Below are 18,690 nucleotides of genomic sequence, written 5' to 3'. Positions count from 1 at the left end.
TGAATGATTTTGAAGTGTTACCATGGCCATCACCAAGAACTTAGCATGTCTAATTGGGTGATTAGTCCATTATACCCTCTCTCTGTATCTACTGACAGCCCTCATTTGCTCAAAATGTTGTGTTTAGTGAGACAGGAGCGAGCGCAAGCGAGGAAGAGTGTGAGATCAAATGCCCGCGGGCATGTGCGTTGTGTATGTGTCTGTGTTTATTTATGTGTGGTAACACCTGTTTGTGAGCGCGTGCGCGTGTGTGATTATTTATGTGTCGAGTTTGTGTCTGTTGTTTTTGTTTTTCTTTCTTGAGTGTATGTGTGTGATTATATGTCTGTATGTGTTGTTTGAGTGTGCGTTGTTTGTTACCGGCGAGTTTGTGTGTGTTTATGTGATTGTAGGTGTATGGGTTTGAACGCGTGCGCGCAGCCTATGCGATTGGTGTGTGTGCGTGTGATCGTCCGTGTGAGTGCGTGCTTGTAAAATAATTTTATATCGGCCCCACTCTTCGACTCGGTCCAGAAATTCTGATCTGGTTTGTGACAACGAATAAGTTATCAAATTGGCAGATTAAGTTCAAAGTGAAAATATTTTAGTCCAAGGAAGTACTGAAACATATGTTGTTTTTGTCAGATATTAAATATTCGGCTATGGAGAATTTTCCTTCTTTACAAACAAGCATTGCGGCACAACAATATACTAGTGTAATCTGCTATGAGTATCATTGTGAATAAGATGGCCACAGTCACCATGATTGTTATTTCTTACCATGATTACTAACATTAATTTCATTGAATTAACAAGTTCCTAATCATCATCGTTATTGGTAGGATAATCATTATCATTACCAACATTAATACTGTTTACATTTCGTTTAAATTGTCATCAGTAACATTATCACCAGTATCTTTGATATGATGCTAATAATGATTTACATTAATCATAATAGCAGCAGCATTATTACCATGGCCATGACAACAACAACTATGTTGACGGCACTAATTATAGACTAATAACAATAATAATGATAGTGAGAATAATAATGAAAATAATAATAATCATAAAAATAGAAATACAACTAAAATACTCATAACAATAGGGGTAAAAGTGTTATATTAAAGCACTCAAGATGAATAATAATCGCCATTACTGCTTATGGTTAGCTATATCATTAACTCTGTGCAAGAAATATATAACATAAATGCACAAATATAAAATAGGTTATAGTGATGGAGATAATTATTATATAAATCTATTGTTTACCTTTATTAATTTTTATATCTTCACACATGGTCACAGCTAGAATGCAATAGTATTAAAGTTTAACGCACAAACAAAAGATACATTATATGCATGAAAAACGACAGAAATGTGTTTAATGTTCATCTTCCTCTGCCAACCATCATAAAACGTTGAAAGCAACGCTTCTCGTCCGATCAGCGAAGCTAAGCAACGTTGGGTGTGGTCAGTACTTGGATGAATGATCGCCTGGGAACACCAGATGCTGTGGCATTTTGTATATATGCAATGTAGTTTGGGATATTTAGTGGTCAGTGGTGTTTCAATGTATTCTTCGACATTACTGCTTAATAAGAAAAGTTCATACTACATTATTTGAGATTTAAAAACAAACCCAAAAAAAATAGGACTGATGGACGTATAATAATAACAGAAACTTATGTTTCAATAAAACAGTAAAAGTAAATTTACCGCTGCAAAGATCGGGAAGGGTAGACAGAAAACAGATGGAAACAATTAGTGGTAAATAAATAATAATAATAATAATAATATTATAATAATAATAATAATAATAATAATAATAATAACGATATCTGCAAAAGAACAATAAACATAAAATGATAAAATGGATATCAGTCTCCAGGAAATAACGATTAAATTTACCAATATTCGAAGCAATATTTTTATCAAGTGCAATATTAAAGTTTAAGATCCAATGAGCAAAGTTAAGCAACTTTGATTTTGGTCAGTACTCGCATGGGTAACCACCTGAAAAACAGATGGTATTTTCATTTTACTATTTTAATGCACGCTCTTTTACTTATTCCTTTTCTTGCACTAGTGTAGTATATGTTACCCCAAGCGGCGGTTCACTGAGGCCATCTTGGTTCTGATTAATTAACTCGTGGTAGGTCGGGCATTTATAGAAAACAGATTTACTTTTTTTCGGTGGATGGGTAGAAAGCAATACAATAATTTACAGGATAACCACTAATAGAAGCACACAGTATATCTGAGCCAGATAAAAACAGATTTAGAAACTCTATATGAAACTATTACAAAGAAAAACATAGACAACAGGAAACTACATATAAGTGAAAAATCTCGAAAACATGTCCACGGCCTTGTAGCTTAATAATCTATTCGTTCATCCCTATCGGCAAATGATTTTGCTATAATTATCATCCTGATCATAGAAATCTTAATTATTTGTATCATTAAGATGCTGTGATCACAATTACTATCATGTTTCTTCTTTACATGATCGCTATCATTTATTTTATCTGATTATTGATTTACTAATTCTCATTGGTAGTACGATTATAACCAACTATTATCAACATTATTTCTATTAAATTTTTATTTAAATTATCATCAATTTAATACCAGTATCATAAAATATGATCATTATGATTTACTTTATCATTATAGTAGCATCATTATGATATCATCGTCGTCGGAGAGAATTATGCATTCTAAACATTTTATTAAAATTCTGATACTAAACAGATTTTTGCGGCAGTTTTACAAAGAAAAAATAAGTTAAGTTGTAATAATGATTTTAATTGTGTTAACAAAAACCTTATCGGTAATGATATTATGAAGAACAATCGGTATAAAAGGGTTTGTAGTAAAGAAAATCAGTCTAATGAAGAAAAATAATTAATATATACATATCACGATTAGTTTTTAGCAATATATTTGGCATCAATTAGATCTTTGCTCTGTAGGTCGGGTGATTTTCAGAAAAACCACATTTATTTCACTTCGGTAGATGAAGTTATGATTTATGTGTAATGGGACATATATAAAATACATTGCTTACAGAGAAATTATACATCCCAGTAGTTTGGAGATACTAATCCGTCCACGCTGACCATTGTGCTTATAGTTAGCTATATCATTTAGCTCTGTGCAGGAGATACTATTGCATGTGTACACATTAAAAATCATAAACAATATTATACTAATCAATATCTTGAGCATTGCTGGTAACCTTCCACTGTATTTTTACATTATCATCCCCTGCTGCTATCAAACATTATCATTATCATCATTATGATGGTAGTAATGATGCTACTATAGTGAAGAATGTATATCATAATGATGACCATATAATGATACTACACATAAGTAGGCTTAAATAACAGTATAACAATTAACCATGAGGTATAGTGATCGGACGAAAAGCGGTGCTTTCAACGGGGTTTATGATCGTTCCAGAATATTAGCCAGCTTTCTGTCAGTACTCATAGTTTATATATATATATATATAATATATATATAATATATATATATATAAAAATATATATATATAATTTATATAGGTATTTTTTCCTTTTGCAACAAACTTCTTTACCATGATATTCCAGTCACATCATGAGATCTGCTCCATATTATATGAATTAATAACAATCGACCACTATCGGTCATATAGCTAATTCTAACTCAAATGAAATTAAAGAGAATGATTATGATAATAAATAAACTAACATGGGACCATGATCATAATGACAAAACATATTTAAAACCAATTACGGATATGGAAAAACTAGTTATTGTGCCTTACCGCCACGGGCCACTCGTGTTTAAGTTTTTGCAGAGCTGGACCTCTTTTTAAGCAGTAACAAAAAAACTAGAAAGTCTTGTGCCACAAGAGGTTACCCTGGACCCCGGGGCCTCTCTTTCTGCTTGACATTGTTGTTCCTGAATTTGTTAACGTAAATTAAGTAAAGTAAAATCTTGTAATTACACATCATTATAGTGCTTTCCAGCACCTCAGTGCTCTTGTTTTTGCAGGTGACACGGGGACTACAGTAGGCGTAGTCAGCACCCCCTCAGACTCGCAGTTCTCTTCTACACCAGGGTAGCCCTTTGGGCTTGACCCCTGGTAGGGAGGCCCAGTAGTCTGGGGCGTCCTTTGGGCGCACTTTTTCCCTCTAAATTTTTCCTCCTAATGTGATTTTCCTGAGCCTGCCGGAGTTCCTCTGAGCTCCCGTATTGCTTGGGGGGTTGGGCATCTACTTACCTTTCCTTCCCCTAGGCAAGTTCGGGGGTTTAGGGCAGTGTCCTACACATGCCTCGATCCCTCTGTGGTACTGGCAAAACGCAACCAGGCTTCCACTGGGGGGGGGGGGGTAGAGGACGAAAAAACTTCCTTACTCTCTTAGCTATTGTTTTTAGGTTCATACCAAAAGTTAAGAGTTTTGGATCCCTTCAGACAACAATTTAAGCAAAAGGGTCGGACCGGGTCCGATGCCCAGTATGGATGCTACCCCGGCTACCCCTTTCCCCCTCAAGGAGGAGGGGCGACTAACGACCGTCCTAAGACAAATTCGACCCTGAACAACGGAACCCTACTAATGACAAATCTTGAAGACCACTATTCAAAATCCCTACCGAGAATGCAAGGTTCGCGAATGTAAAATGCGTAAATGAAAATCAATCGCTTGAACGTGAACCCCTTTATCATAAAAAAAGGCCCTTGATGGTCAAGTGGACGGCGATTTTGATTTTGGGTCAAAAAATTGCGAGATGGAAGCCTCCTTGTTAAAGTACAATAAACTCCCAGATTAAGGATTTACTTAAGCTGACGCAAATTCATGATCTTTCGAGTTAAAGTAACTATCCCTATTGGCCCAAATCCCTGTAAGGGAGTAATTTTCACAGGGATTTGAGGACGATGGAAGAAAGTGAAATTCTTGAGAGCATGAAGGACCAAGACGTAGTGGACGTTAATTGTATGACCAAGAAGGACGGGAATGTGCGAACGAAAACGGGACTGTTTTTTTACCTTTGCTTTGAATAAAATTCAGAGTATGTCAATGTCGGTTATGAACGTGTTCAAGAAGCCTTATGTCCAAAAGCCAATGCATTGTAATAGATGCAAAATTGGGGACACCCCTCATTAAGATGCATTGATAAAGACTCAAATAAATTTGGTCTCCCCGTAAATGTGTTTGAAGCCCATGACACCATCACTTGTACTAGCCAAATCTCCAAATTGCTAATGTGGAGGTCCCCAACGTCAGGATTGCTGAATGCAAACATCCTGAAGAAGGAGACCGAGACATTAGCATATATGAGGAAAAGCATGAAGTTAGTTATACTGAAGCTAATAGGAAAGTGGAAAGTTGACACACAAACCGATACTTCCTATGCCGAAGCAGTAACAAACATCACCCTAATGCTAGTAATGTCAGTCAAACCTTGCAGCTAAGGAAAAGAAATTGCCGACCTGAAAAAAAACCGTTAAAGAATTAAATATTAAAGTTTATCTTTTGACTAAATTGGTCGATCAAATGGCTGCATCAACCAGCATAAAATCCTAAGGAGGCTGATACCGAATCACAGTCCGGAGCGCACCTTCCCGTCCGGGCTACCCCTGTGAGGATTTCGTCTGGCTCGCGATGGTTTCTCGGGGGGAGAAGCAGATCGCAATCTGTTCAAGTCGTCCTTGGGCCGGGAGGTGCAGGACATGGAGCCTTCTGTCTCCAAACCATCCCGGAGAGAGGTCCCGGGAAGCGAGGGAGAGGAGGTGTCCCCCTCCCCCCCAAAAAAAGAAGAAAAAAAAATGGTGGACAAGGCACTTCCCAAAAACCCATAAAACGTAATCTTCGCTTTCGACCATTAACAATAGAACTGTCCAAAAAGTTTATATCTAAAGTAAATGCCCTTTAAAATTTATTAGCCTCGTCCTATGCTCTCGATATTATAGTTTCTCCAAGAAAGCACTTAGCAAACCTCGTCTCTGACGAGGTCGTTTCGCTGAGGAACTACCATTTAGTGGGGAAGGATGTGAGGGTAGGGGTGGAGGTGGAGTCGCCCCTGTACATCCACCAAAGCCTCCCTTTTACAGAAGTGACTATTGATTTTACTTTGGAATTTGTCGCATGCAAAGTAAAAATTAATGGCACGTATTGGCTATATGTTCACTTTATTGTCCACCTGATGCAGTGATAGCCTATGATGAGCTCTTGCTCTTTAGGAACGTCTGCCACAAAATAAAGTAATTTAGCTGATTTTAATGCTCATCATACGTTAGGGGTTCCCCTGTAGGTGGATGGGAGAGGTGAGCAAGTAGTTAAGTTGATTAATGAGTCAGATTTAATCCTGAATGATGGTAATCCGACGCGGGTGGACGATAATACCGGTAATTTGAGCTTTTTTGACTTATCACTGGTCTTTTATCAATAGCAGCCCAAATGCCTGTGGCACACCATTGACGACTCGTTGGGAAGCGATCATCTTCCTATTTTTATTAAATATTCATGCGACACAGTGAGAAAAGAATTCAGCGCCTAAATTAACGTAAAACGAGCAGACTGGGTCGCTTCACAAGGAGCGTTCAAGCTCGAACTTGTTGGAGAAACCATTGATGATAAAGTAAACAATATTTAGAATTCGATTTTAGAAGCAGCATTGCTCTCCATTCCTAAAACTTCGACAGATAGCGTTAAGCATAGAGTTCCATGGTGGACACCAAATTGCCGCAGGGCACTGTGCCGACGCAATTCAACGCTTTTCAAAAATAACATCACTAATGAGAACTTTTGCAAAATTTCAAACTAGCAAGAGCTAGGGCTCGTAGAATAATAAGACAAGAAAAAAGAGACTCCTGCCGGAGCTTTGTCTCTAAAAAAAAATAGCAATACAAAACATCGAGGTTTGGTCCAACTATTAATAAAAAAAAAATCTTTTAAAATTAACATCATCACTGAAGAGGGGACTAATTTCGATTCACCTTGGAGACCCTTGCTAATGCACTCGCCAGGCAGTTATCTCATACAAGCAGCTCAGCTAATTACCATCCTACCTTCTGACCATCAAAGAAGAGGCTGAGCTGCAACCAATTCACTTTGCCACAGGAGATGACTTTGATACAATAAAGATCTTACAAAGGATGAGCTTTTCCGAGCCCTAGAAGCCCGTAGAGGGAAAATCCCCAGGCCCCGATGAGATTCGATATGAGATTTATGAAGCATCTTAATCATGTGACATGATTAAGTTGCTAGAAGTGTACAATGAAATTTGGAAAAGCCACACTTTCCAAACTCATGGCACTTCGCCCACATCATTCCCCTATTGAAAGGAGGGGTTAATCCCGACTTGCCATCTCCTACCGGGCCCCAAATTTCCCAAGGTCATGGAACGAATTGTTAACAGTAGGCTATTGCATTTTTAAATTCCAGTAATTTACTAGTTTACGAGCAGTGCGGCTTCCGCAAGGGACGCCAAACTCTCGATCAGCTAGTAAAGCTGGACAGTCATATTCAAGAGGCCATTTCCAAAAAAAAATTTTTGATTTCAGTATTTTTAGATATAGAAAAAGCCCACGACATGACATGGCGATATGGCCTACTTAGAAAACTTTTTGCTTTTGGATTACGTGGAACTTGCCTTGTTTTATTCAAGATTCATTTGACAGAACTTTGCTGTCAAATTATTTTCCGACAATGTCACTTTTGGACAATTTTGTCCAGGAAGGAAGGAAGTGTCTTGTCACCAACATTATTTCTATGTATGATTAAGACATCTTACCAACTCCTCCCCGGAATCTTAAATAATCACTGTACGCTGATGATTGTGCATTATGGCATTCCAGCAATAATGCAGAATTCTCAGCAAATCGCATCCAATTGGCACTGGATATGATTCATAAATGGGGCCTCCAGTGGGGTTTTAAGTTTTCCACTAAAAAGAGTATTGAGGTATTTTTTTCACATAGGAGGGAAACCAAACATAAGGTAACCTTAGACAACCACCCAATACCTATTCAAAATTCTGCTACATTTTTAGGTCTATTTTTGATAGTAGATAAATTGGAAAGACCACATTGGTTTAGTTAAAAAATAAATGTCAAAGAGCACTAAATTTATTAAAGTATATTTCTGGTAATATATTGGGAGCTTATAGACAGTCTTTGCTAATGGTATATAAAGCCCTGATTAGGTCTAAAGTAGATTATGGGTCCAATCGTGTATGGTTCGGCATCGAGAACAAGTTTGAAAGGTTTGGATGCTGTGCAGAATGCTTGTTTGCGTGTGTGTCTTGGAGCCTTGAAGTGCACTCGGACGAGCGTCTTGAGGGAGAGTCAGGAGTACCTCCCCCCCGACTCAGGACGCAGCCAGTTAGCCCTGAACTATGCCGCAAAGGTGGCTCGAGACCCCAGCCACCCTAATGGCAATAGTGGCTTAGGCCTTTTGCCACGAGACTCCGACCTCGTCGAGAAAGTCGGTATAGATTTCTCTACCATCGATACCCTGGTTCAGTCAAATATAGCGCCATGGGAAACTCCCAATTTTTCCATCAAAGGAAGCTTGGCTTCTATCAGCTAAGGCCATGGCGCTGGAGGTGGAGGTATGCTAGAGGTTTCAGAGAGATCCTTATTAAACATCTCCCTTTTTTATATATATATACCAACGGCTCCAAGACAGAAGCGTTGTGGGTGCGGGTGTATGGTCGACTGAATGTGAACTAAAGTTCAGACTGCCGAATCATACACGATCTTTCTTGCTGAACTTCTTGCCATTGATAAAGCCATTGATTTTGCATATCGACGACCCACGATAGAAAGTATTTTTTTCAGATTCATTTTAAATTCACTAAAGCCATTAAATCATTAGAAACCACCAAAAATGAACTTTTGGGTAAATCATTCGTAAGCTAAATGGTGCCAACAAATCAATCAAGCTAATATGGGTACCAGGCCATCTGGTATCCATGGCAATGAGCAGGCTGAAAAAATTAGCCGGGTCAACTGGTGATCTTGACCTTTGAATAGTCCGTACAGGGTTTTAGGTGTTTTGTGTCTCTTATAAAATCAAAATACATCTCCTGTAGCAAAGTGAGTGGACCAGCCTCCAACTCACCAACAAAATCAAAACCACAATAGAACTGTGGATACAGCCCACAGGAAAATCAGAAGGGAGGAGGTGGTGTTGGCTCGACTCAGGGTGAATGCCACTAAAATAACACACCTCACTCCCTACATTGAATAAAGATTCCCCCCACAATGTCACCCTTTGGAACATTAGCCTTATCATTTACCCCATATTTATAGTCTGCAACAAATAATAATACAAAGGCAAAAAATAAAAAATTATTTCCAACAAAAAAAATAAAGATTTTACATTACCAAAATATTATCAGATGACGAAAATATCATCAGTAAAGTAATCACTTTTTAAGGAGACAAAAACTTTTTGACCCCTTATATAGATTGATAGAATAAATAGGATCCATTGGCTTAATAACCTTGGCCACATGCCGCTGGTTGATAGCCAAGAAATCCAACAAAGAAAGAAAGAAAGAAAAGCCACGGACATGTTATTGAGCTTGAGGTCCCTTTTTAAAGATGCACTTTCCTATTGTGCAAGTTTTTGTTCGGAAAATTTTCTATATCTTTCTACGGCACTTAGACTGGACCTAATGTTGTGCTGAATGCTTGCGTTTGTGCTTGTTTGCCGCTTAGGGTAATAAGTTATACTAGCGCACGGAAGGGAAGGCTTGTAGAAAAACAAATAGTCTTTATGCAAACACAATTATACCTGCTGAAAACTCTGAGAAATGCATATATAATAAAACGCCAACAGCATCTGGTGTTCCCAAGCGGTCACCCATCCAAGTACTCACCAGACCCAACGTTGTTTCAGTTCGCTGATCGGCCGACAAGCGTGTTTTCATCGTGGTTTGATCGTTGTCGTACAACTTAAAACATTAACCAGCTTTACGTCAGTGCTCACAGATTTTTCATACATAATATAATTTATCTTTTGTTGTTGCATCAAACTTCATTAAAATGACATTCCAGTCTAATCACTCGGATCTGCTCCACAGTGCATCAATCATCATGTTGGAGTACAGACAATTGTCACCACTTTAAAGCACCTGTCGTGAGCCCATTTACTCATTTTGAGCTGTGCAACTATGTAAAGAGAAAATGCACGATAACAAGTAATATATTAGATATTGAGTAAAATGATCTGAATACGGTTATAAATCTGTGTTCACATGCAATCATATTTCGGGCACTTCTTGCTGTTATCGTATTGTTTTATGTTGGTATTATCAGTCTTCAAAATATCAGTTATCGTAAAATGGTTATTACTAGTAATTTTATTTCATCTTATCACCATCATTTATCAATCCTTTTAGAATGTTATAACTAATATCAACATCATCATTGCTTACTCTTTACATACCATTTGCAAATTTCAATGCCATGGCATCAGAGTCACATCAATGAGATTCATACTAACATCAACCAGTCCAACACTTAAGGGAGTAAATCCAATTATGGTTAATGATTTACCAAATTCTGCTAGACTTCTATCACTCTTTGTGCCATAATACTCTATAAAGAATTAATGGTTTGCAACTATTACTCAAACACTTGGGGAAAGGCAAAAAGACATTTTTACATTATATATATATACAAACAAATATACTTTTGTATAACAATCCAATTAATGAAACTACAGCCGCGACTTTTTAAAAATTTTATTTGCTGTCCTGGATATTGATATTATCTTTATTTCTATCATTTTTCCACTGTTCTTTTGCAGATATCAGTACTTGTATTTTTACTATTATATTCATGCGATTACTACTAAATTCGTTCTATCCTTCTCCCTCTTTGCAACGGTAAATTTGCTTTTACTGTTTTGCTGTTGACTGAAGCATAATTTTCATTGAGTTCTTTAGGCAAATATGTATGGCTTATATAGCATATATAATAAAATGCCAAAAGTATTCGAATGTATGGGTGACATAAAATAACTATCTACACTGTTGACTTTTTCTCCCTTTTGTTGGAAATTCTTTACTCTCCATGCAAGTACCACATGATCACTAAGGCAAGCAAATCTAATTTAGGGTCACTATTCATTTATGCAAACTGGAACATGCGATGATTACTCATGATGATTCTCTTTTCCGTAAATAAATCTCAGTCATGCTTCTAGAGATATATGATAAAGATCAACTAATCACAGGAATGGTGATTTGGGATTCAAATCCTGTTTGCAATTGTAACTTTAACAATTCTCTAGTCATATTTTTCTCTTTTCATCAACGATTCCTACATAATAAGCGATATAAAACAAATTTCTAATCAGTGTTGCCAACGTAGGTCCAGAATTTTCACTGTGACCTGAGTTTCTGTGTTTGTTAATAGAAATCCATAAATCTAGTATTTTTTACCTCAATTAATCTAGTATGTATTTTTTTTTACTAAGTATGTTGACCATCAACTCGTAACACAGACACGTCTATTAGCACGGTGCATTCGTTCAGTGCATCAGTCGCATCCTAGCTGTTTTCTACTAGAGCCCTTTCGCATAGCCACTCTTAACTTGCTCACACACGAGGGAAAATAACTTCTGAGGATAAGGAACCCATTGTGGATGGAGAGTCGAGAATACTCCGCCACGAAAAAAAGGCTAAACCACTGTAAAAACAAATGTTCTTAATTGTATGATCTTAACTACATATAAGAGGGCCTAAATGACTTCTTTATGCGGTTAGTATTATCATTTTACCAAGAGACAGTGATATTACCATAATTGCTATATTTCATTTTGTCGAAATATTAATTCACTAATCATCGTTACTGCTCGGGTAATCATTATCAACAATGATACTACATTTTGTTCGAATTATGATCAATAATATTATTACCAGTATCTTTGATATGATGCTAATTATGATTTATATTTACATTTAATTATCATAATTAATAACAATAACGATGATGAGAATAATATATTGAAATGCTAGTAATAATCATAACGAAACAAATAAAAAAAAAGATAATAACAAGAACAATAGCGGCAAAAATGTTTTATGAAAGCACTCAAAATTTAAGATTCAATAATAATCGGTATTTTTGCTTATGGTTAGCTATATCGTTTATCTCTGTGCAAGAGATGCAGTAGAATGAGTACACATTAAAAATCATATAAAATATCATATTACTCAATTTCTTATCATTACTTCTACATCTTGTATTCTTTACAAAGTTGCACAGCCCAATAATTAGTAAAAGCTTACAGCAGGTGCAAAAAACTGGTGACAATAATTAGAATTGCCAATACTCCCGATAGTAGTCGATTGTGACTGATGTTTACATTATGGAAAAGATCTCAATGTTATGATTGGAATGTCATTGTCATGAAGTTTGATGCAAAACTAAAATATACATTATATTAGGATGTATAAAAATGACGAGCACGACAGAAAAGTGGCTAACGTTTATCAATACTTTGCCAACGATCATACCACGTTGAAAGCACCGCTTCTCGTCCGATCAGCGAAGTTTAAGCAAATGTTGGTCTGGTCAGTACTTGGATGGGTGACCGCCTGGGAACACCAGATGCTGTTGGCATTTTATTACATATGTTAAGTATGTTTGGCACTACTCGGATGGGTGACCACTTGAAACACAAATGTTATCTTCATTTTACTATTTTTCAAGAACGCTCTTTAACTTCTTCATTTTCTTGTACTAGTATGTTATATGTCACCCCAAGCGGCGGTTTACAGAGGCCATCTTAGTTCTGATTAATTAACTCATGGTAGGGCGGGTCATTTATAGAAAACAGATTCTTATTTTTATCATGGTAGGACGGGTGAATTATATAAAATAGATTTATTTCTTTTTTCGGATGGGTGTAGAAAACAATACATCATATTTACGGGATAATCACTATGAGAAACACACAGTATAACGCTGTCTAATATCCGAGCAAGATAAAACAGATTTAGAAACTATATGAAAATATTCAAAAAAGAAAAAAAAGAAAAGAAAAGAAAAGAAAAAAAAAACATGCACAACAGGAAACTACATATTAAGATAAGTGAAACAGCTCGACAACATGTCAACGACCTTGTAACGTAATAATTTACTCTTCCCCTATCGGCAACTGGTTTAGCTATAATTATCATGATCATAGATATCTTAATTATTGTATCATAAGATATTTTTGGTACAATGCTATTGTTTTTTCTAATTATTGGTTTACTAATTTCATTAGTAGTAGGATTACAGTCATAACCAGTATTATCAACAACACTTTTTTATAACTTTTTAAAAATTATCATTAATATTGTCAGTACCATAACAATAATGCTTTTGAAAGCAAAAATTATCACATGTTTAAAGACTGATTAATGATAGTGATAATGACAAAATTACTAGGAAGAAGAATTATACAAATACAATTACAAATATTGATAATACCAACAAAAGAAGAGACACAGTAATAGCAAGAAGTTATATGAAAGCACTCAAGATTCAATAATAATCTGAATTTCTGTTTATTATTATCTATAATATTTAACTTTTCCTACTAACAGTAACGATGTGAGAGTTAGGGATGCGTGTGTACACAAATTTATTTATTCAATATATTATGTATTACTTGTGTACCCTGCATTCTTTACAGAATTGCACAAAAAAAAAGGAAGAAGCTTACTAAAGGTGCTTAAAAGTTGTGACAATTGAGTTCAAATTGCCTATACTCCAATAGTGGTGATTAATGCATTGATGACTAGAATGTCATTGTAATGATGTTTGATGCAAAAACAAAGGATACATTATATTAATATTCATTAGAAATGAGTATTGATTAAAGCTGGTTAATGTTAAAAACACCACACGCCAACGATCATACCACGTTGAAAGCACCGCTTCTCGTCCGATCAGCGAAGTTAAGCAAAAGTTGGTCTGGTCAGTACTTTGATGGGTGACCGCCTGGGAACACCAGATGCTGTTGGCACTTTATTATATAAACTAAATATGCTAAGCATTTCATTACTATTTTAGCAACTCTTCTTACATTTATATAAACAAATCAATTGAAATTATACTTCAGTCCATGGAAATTAGAGTAAAAATCATCGCCGTCGGAGCGAAGAAAACGAATAGAACTCATAGATGTAACAAAAGCAAATGCAATTCTCCATTCTAAACATTTTATTAAGTTTCTGATACTAATATATATATATAATATATATATCACAATTAAATTTTAGCAATATATTTGGCATCAGGTTTGAAGATTTGGTTCTGTAGATCGTTTGATTTTCAGAAAACACATTTATTTCACTTTCGTTAGATGAATGTTGAAATCAATGTATTATATTTACTGGATAACAGTCACAAAGAGAAGCACACAGCACAACATTCTCGTATCTCCGCGCCAGACAAAGCAGATCTAGAAACTGCATATGATAATTTTCTAAACAAAAACTTACACAATAGGAAACTACATATTTAGGACCAGCGTGCACAAAGAAAGAGCTGACCTAGTTAGAATTGCCTGTACTCCGCCAGTGACGATTGTTACATTGATGGCTTGAACGTCATTGTAATGAAGTTTGATGCAAAAACAAAAGACGCATTGTTTTTATGAAAAGTCAATGAACACTGAAATAAAACTGGTTAATGTTAAATATATAATCGCCATCGATCATACCACGTTGAAAGCACCGCTTCTCGTCCGATCAGCGAAATTAAGCAACGTTGGATCTGGTCAGTACATGGATGGGTGGACCGCCGGGGAACACCAGATGCTGTTGGTTTTTTATTGTATATCAATTATTGTATATTATTTCAATACAATTTATAGCAACTCTTCTTATATTTGTATAGAGAAATCAATTGATATTTTACTTCAGTCAATAGCAAATAGTGAAAAGTTATCGAAAAGAGGGAGAAGGATAAACAGAAAATTGATAGTATGAATCATAGAGGTAACTAAAGTAAATGCAATTCTATTTTAATAAATTTCTCATAATAAAAACATTTTGTTTTAGAAAGACAAAAAAATGAAGCTGTAACAAGTATATTAAGTGTATTAGTAACAATTATATTAGTAATGATATATACAAAAGAACAATAAGAATATGATCGTAATAAAGATAGTCTAAAAAAAGAGCTTTGGTTCGGTCTTCCAGGGCCGAAAAAACTTAAAAAATGACTGAGTCGTCTGCGTATAATCTTATGAAATGAAAATTGAAATGTATGTCCACTGCCATAAATATACAAACTGCTAATTCATTCGCCAACGATAGTAAGCATTTGGTTGGAAATACCACACGCTTCTTTTCGGTAGAAAATCAATAAATTATATTCAAGGTTAACAAGCACAAACACAAGCATACAACAACAACACTAGGGCCAGTCTCCGCGCTAGAAAAGATATAAAGAATTTATATTTTAAAATATTCCAAACAAAAATTGCACAACACGAAATTGCACAGTAAGGTAGTGACAGATAGAAAGCTCAAAAAAATGTCTATATGGAGGAACAACAATCTTCCCTATTTCTAATTGGTTTCTCATAATTATCATTATGGTTATCATTACCGTAATTACTGATATCATTAAGCTGGCCATTATCACGATTATTAAGTATTTTCATGTTAATTTTAATCTAATTAATAATTTACTGATTAACGACATTTTGGTAGGATTACAATTTCTAATTTCTTAAAGAAATTATCATCCATAATATAACCAGTATCATTGACATGGTCAACAGACAGATAAAGCAAATGTAGATATTGTAAATGAAAATATTCTATGCAAAAACTTCCACAATAGGAAACTACATAATAAGAGAAGTGACAGATATAAAGCTAATAAAAAATGTCCACGACACTGAGGCACAATAATCTACGTCTTCCCCATCCGTGATTGGTTTGTTATAGTATCATTAAGATCATCGTTATCGTAATTATGATATGATAAGAAGGCCATGATAACCATTATTACATTTTTGCTTCCATGATCACTATCACTAGTTTTATCTATTTATTTATTTACTAATTATCATTACTAATGGTAGGATTACAATTATGATTATTATCAGTATTGCTTTATAACTTATCATCAATAATATTATCACCAGTATCTCCGATACATTATGATTTACATTCATCATTTTAGTTAAGAGATGGGCAGTATCGTGATACATATATCGATCGATGCTTTTGTATTGGTACCTGTATCCCTTAGCGATTCAATATCTGCATCGTTTATCGGTATCGCTTGGGTGTTTTTCTCAAAATGTAACGAAAAAATGGTACATCGATACATTTACATGGCAATTTTTTAAAAAGACCGATTCTTTGTATTAATATATATATATATATTCATATATATATATATATATATATATATATATATAATATATAATATATATATATATATGGTATAATATATATATATATATATATATATATATATATATATATATATGTATATATATCATATACAGCTTTGCATTGTTCACATCTATTTTGTCATGAAATGGCAATCAAAGGCATTGCCCTTCAAAATACCCATAATGTTGCCCCCAAAAAACCTGCATATAGCTTGACAGATTACTAAAAATAATTTGTTAATGCTAGTATGAATACTACCATGATAATGAACTGAAATTTTCTGTATTTCAATATTTTAACTCGTTTACGAAATACATATATATATCTCGAACAAGTTATAGTAAAATTCAATGGGCTGGTTGTACAAATTAACCAAATATATAGAAGTAAAGAGATGACTAGGTTAGCTCGCCGACCGTGAGTTCGCTCATGCGAAGCGAGTGACTGCCATGCCAGGGCAGCGCGAACCACCGATGGCGCGGGGCCTCCCTTGCCAACCTTTGTCCTCCTTTCCTCCTCCTGTAAGCTATGCCCCAAACTTTTACCCCGCATGTTAGGTTAACCCCAAACTCTTTTCTCTCTTACTAAATCATCTTTCGATCCCACCCTTATCCTTCCCCTCTCCCATCTGTTTCCTACCCGTTAACGGGTCTTTTCTTTTAACTTTACTTACTACTAACTAGACTAGGTGGACAAGTGGATCTAATACACTTTTCGGTAAAAATTAAAGGTTATAAGGGGGATAGCGCGAACGGAGTCCCCGCTTACAAAAATTGCGCACCGAGTAACACATTTGGGTTAATCGCAAGGGTCAGCGACACCGGAGTGCAATGGTGAGCCTCGCCTTTGGAGAACCGCCTTCGTGATCACGGTATCTCCTGTGCCAGGTAAGTATGCTAAAACTACCCACCCGCCGACCCACCATCGCTCACACTCAGAACCTCACACCATCTACAATACTTTATACAGATAACAAATTTACCTTTGCTTTTCTAAAGAAACTCCAAGTGAATGACACAATTACATTTCAAAACTAAGTTTAGAAACAAAAACGTTCACATGCAAGGCATTATATGTGAAACTATCCTGTACATATCGTAAGGTGAATAAAAAAGCTCCTCGCGCAATTAATTATATCATTCTATACGACATTTACCAAGTCCGTGTTTTTTTCAATGTTCGTACGCATACTGATGTGTGCGTACACACACACACATATACACATATATCCATAAATACCGATGGATATACATGTTCGCATAAATGTAATATTCAGACGATTTAAATGTACACGCGGATATATGCTATTCAGATCTTAATTATATTTATACGTAACACTAATATCACTCTGGAAGGTATAGTCTAATTTAGACTATAACTATTTTAGATATATTTACCAATTTTCTGAAATATGGGCAAGTGCTATGGGCCTGCTTCAACTTAGCCGCGGATCAGCCCGGTATTCCAGTACCTGCGGGATTGGTCCACTCCCTCCAGGGAAAATATTCCAATTTATTAAATCAAATTATTAACATTTGCAGGATACCAACGTCCCCTCTGTAAATAGGAGTAGGTGACGCTTTACGGCATTCCTACACTGTTGTCGGAAATCGACAAAGTAATACAGTAATTCCAAAACTGATCCATTCCCTCCAACGGGGATTTGTATAAACTGTTTGGGTTTCCATTTATGTCTGTTGCGTTATTTCTGTCAAAAATGAATAGTGTCAAACTGGGTCCCTACTACATCCGGATTAATCTACTCATAATCAAAATATAAACTAATTCATCATATGAACTTAGTGCCACAGGTATATTATCTATAATATTTCTATCATATCAAATTATGTGTCTGTAAATAAAAAAAAAATCTTTTTCTACTCTGTGCCACCTTGACTTCATCATCTACAGTGCATATCAAGTGCAAGATAGAAACACATTTTAAAACATTTTTATAAAGAAATGCAAATACAAGGGCTTGAACCACTCTGTCCACAGAACACCAGAACCATAATCTACAATAGCTTTCATAGAATGTACATTGGTAATTGTTTCATTCTCTTTGAAGAGGATATGAACTAATTGAAAAATTTATATGCATTCTCAATATTTGACATTAGCTACTTTCTAAATAGCTGATATCAAAAAGGCTTCCACAAAAGAGTGACGCTTTCCAGATTTGCTTCCTCGTTGCCGATCGGTGAAATAATGCAATTCAATTTAGACAATATGTAAACATATTGTGGAGTAAACCCCCCCCCTAAAACACATGATATTAAACGGATTTCT

General features: G+C 35.5%; 1 non-coding gene and 3 pseudogenes across 1 annotated transcript; 3 read left to right on the top strand and 1 right to left on the bottom strand.

Moving 5' to 3' along the window:
* The first annotated feature begins 12,496 nt into the window (after positions 1 to 12,496).
* On the top strand, positions 12,497 to 12,616 carry LOC119569187 (annotated as a pseudogene).
* A 1,274-nt stretch (positions 12,617 to 13,890) lies between these two features.
* On the top strand, positions 13,891 to 14,009 carry LOC119569181 (annotated as a pseudogene).
* Positions 14,010 to 14,694: 685 nt separating this feature from the next.
* LOC119569188 lies at positions 14,695 to 14,814 on the top strand (annotated as a pseudogene).
* Positions 14,815 to 17,138: 2,324 nt separating this feature from the next.
* On the bottom strand, positions 17,139 to 17,296 carry LOC119569182. The gene has a single exon (XR_005228221.1). It is a non-coding gene; the product is annotated as a U1 spliceosomal RNA (small nuclear RNA).
* Positions 17,297 to 18,690: the final 1,394 nt, after the last annotated feature.

Source organism: Penaeus monodon, unplaced genomic scaffold (genome assembly GCF_015228065.2).
Source record: "Penaeus monodon isolate SGIC_2016 unplaced genomic scaffold, NSTDA_Pmon_1 PmonScaffold_1323, whole genome shotgun sequence".
In the NCBI taxonomy this organism is placed as follows: Eukaryota; Metazoa; Arthropoda; class Malacostraca; order Decapoda; family Penaeidae; genus Penaeus; species Penaeus monodon.
Note: the sequence above shows the minus strand (reverse complement) of the source record. Positions and strands in the feature narration are given on the sequence as shown.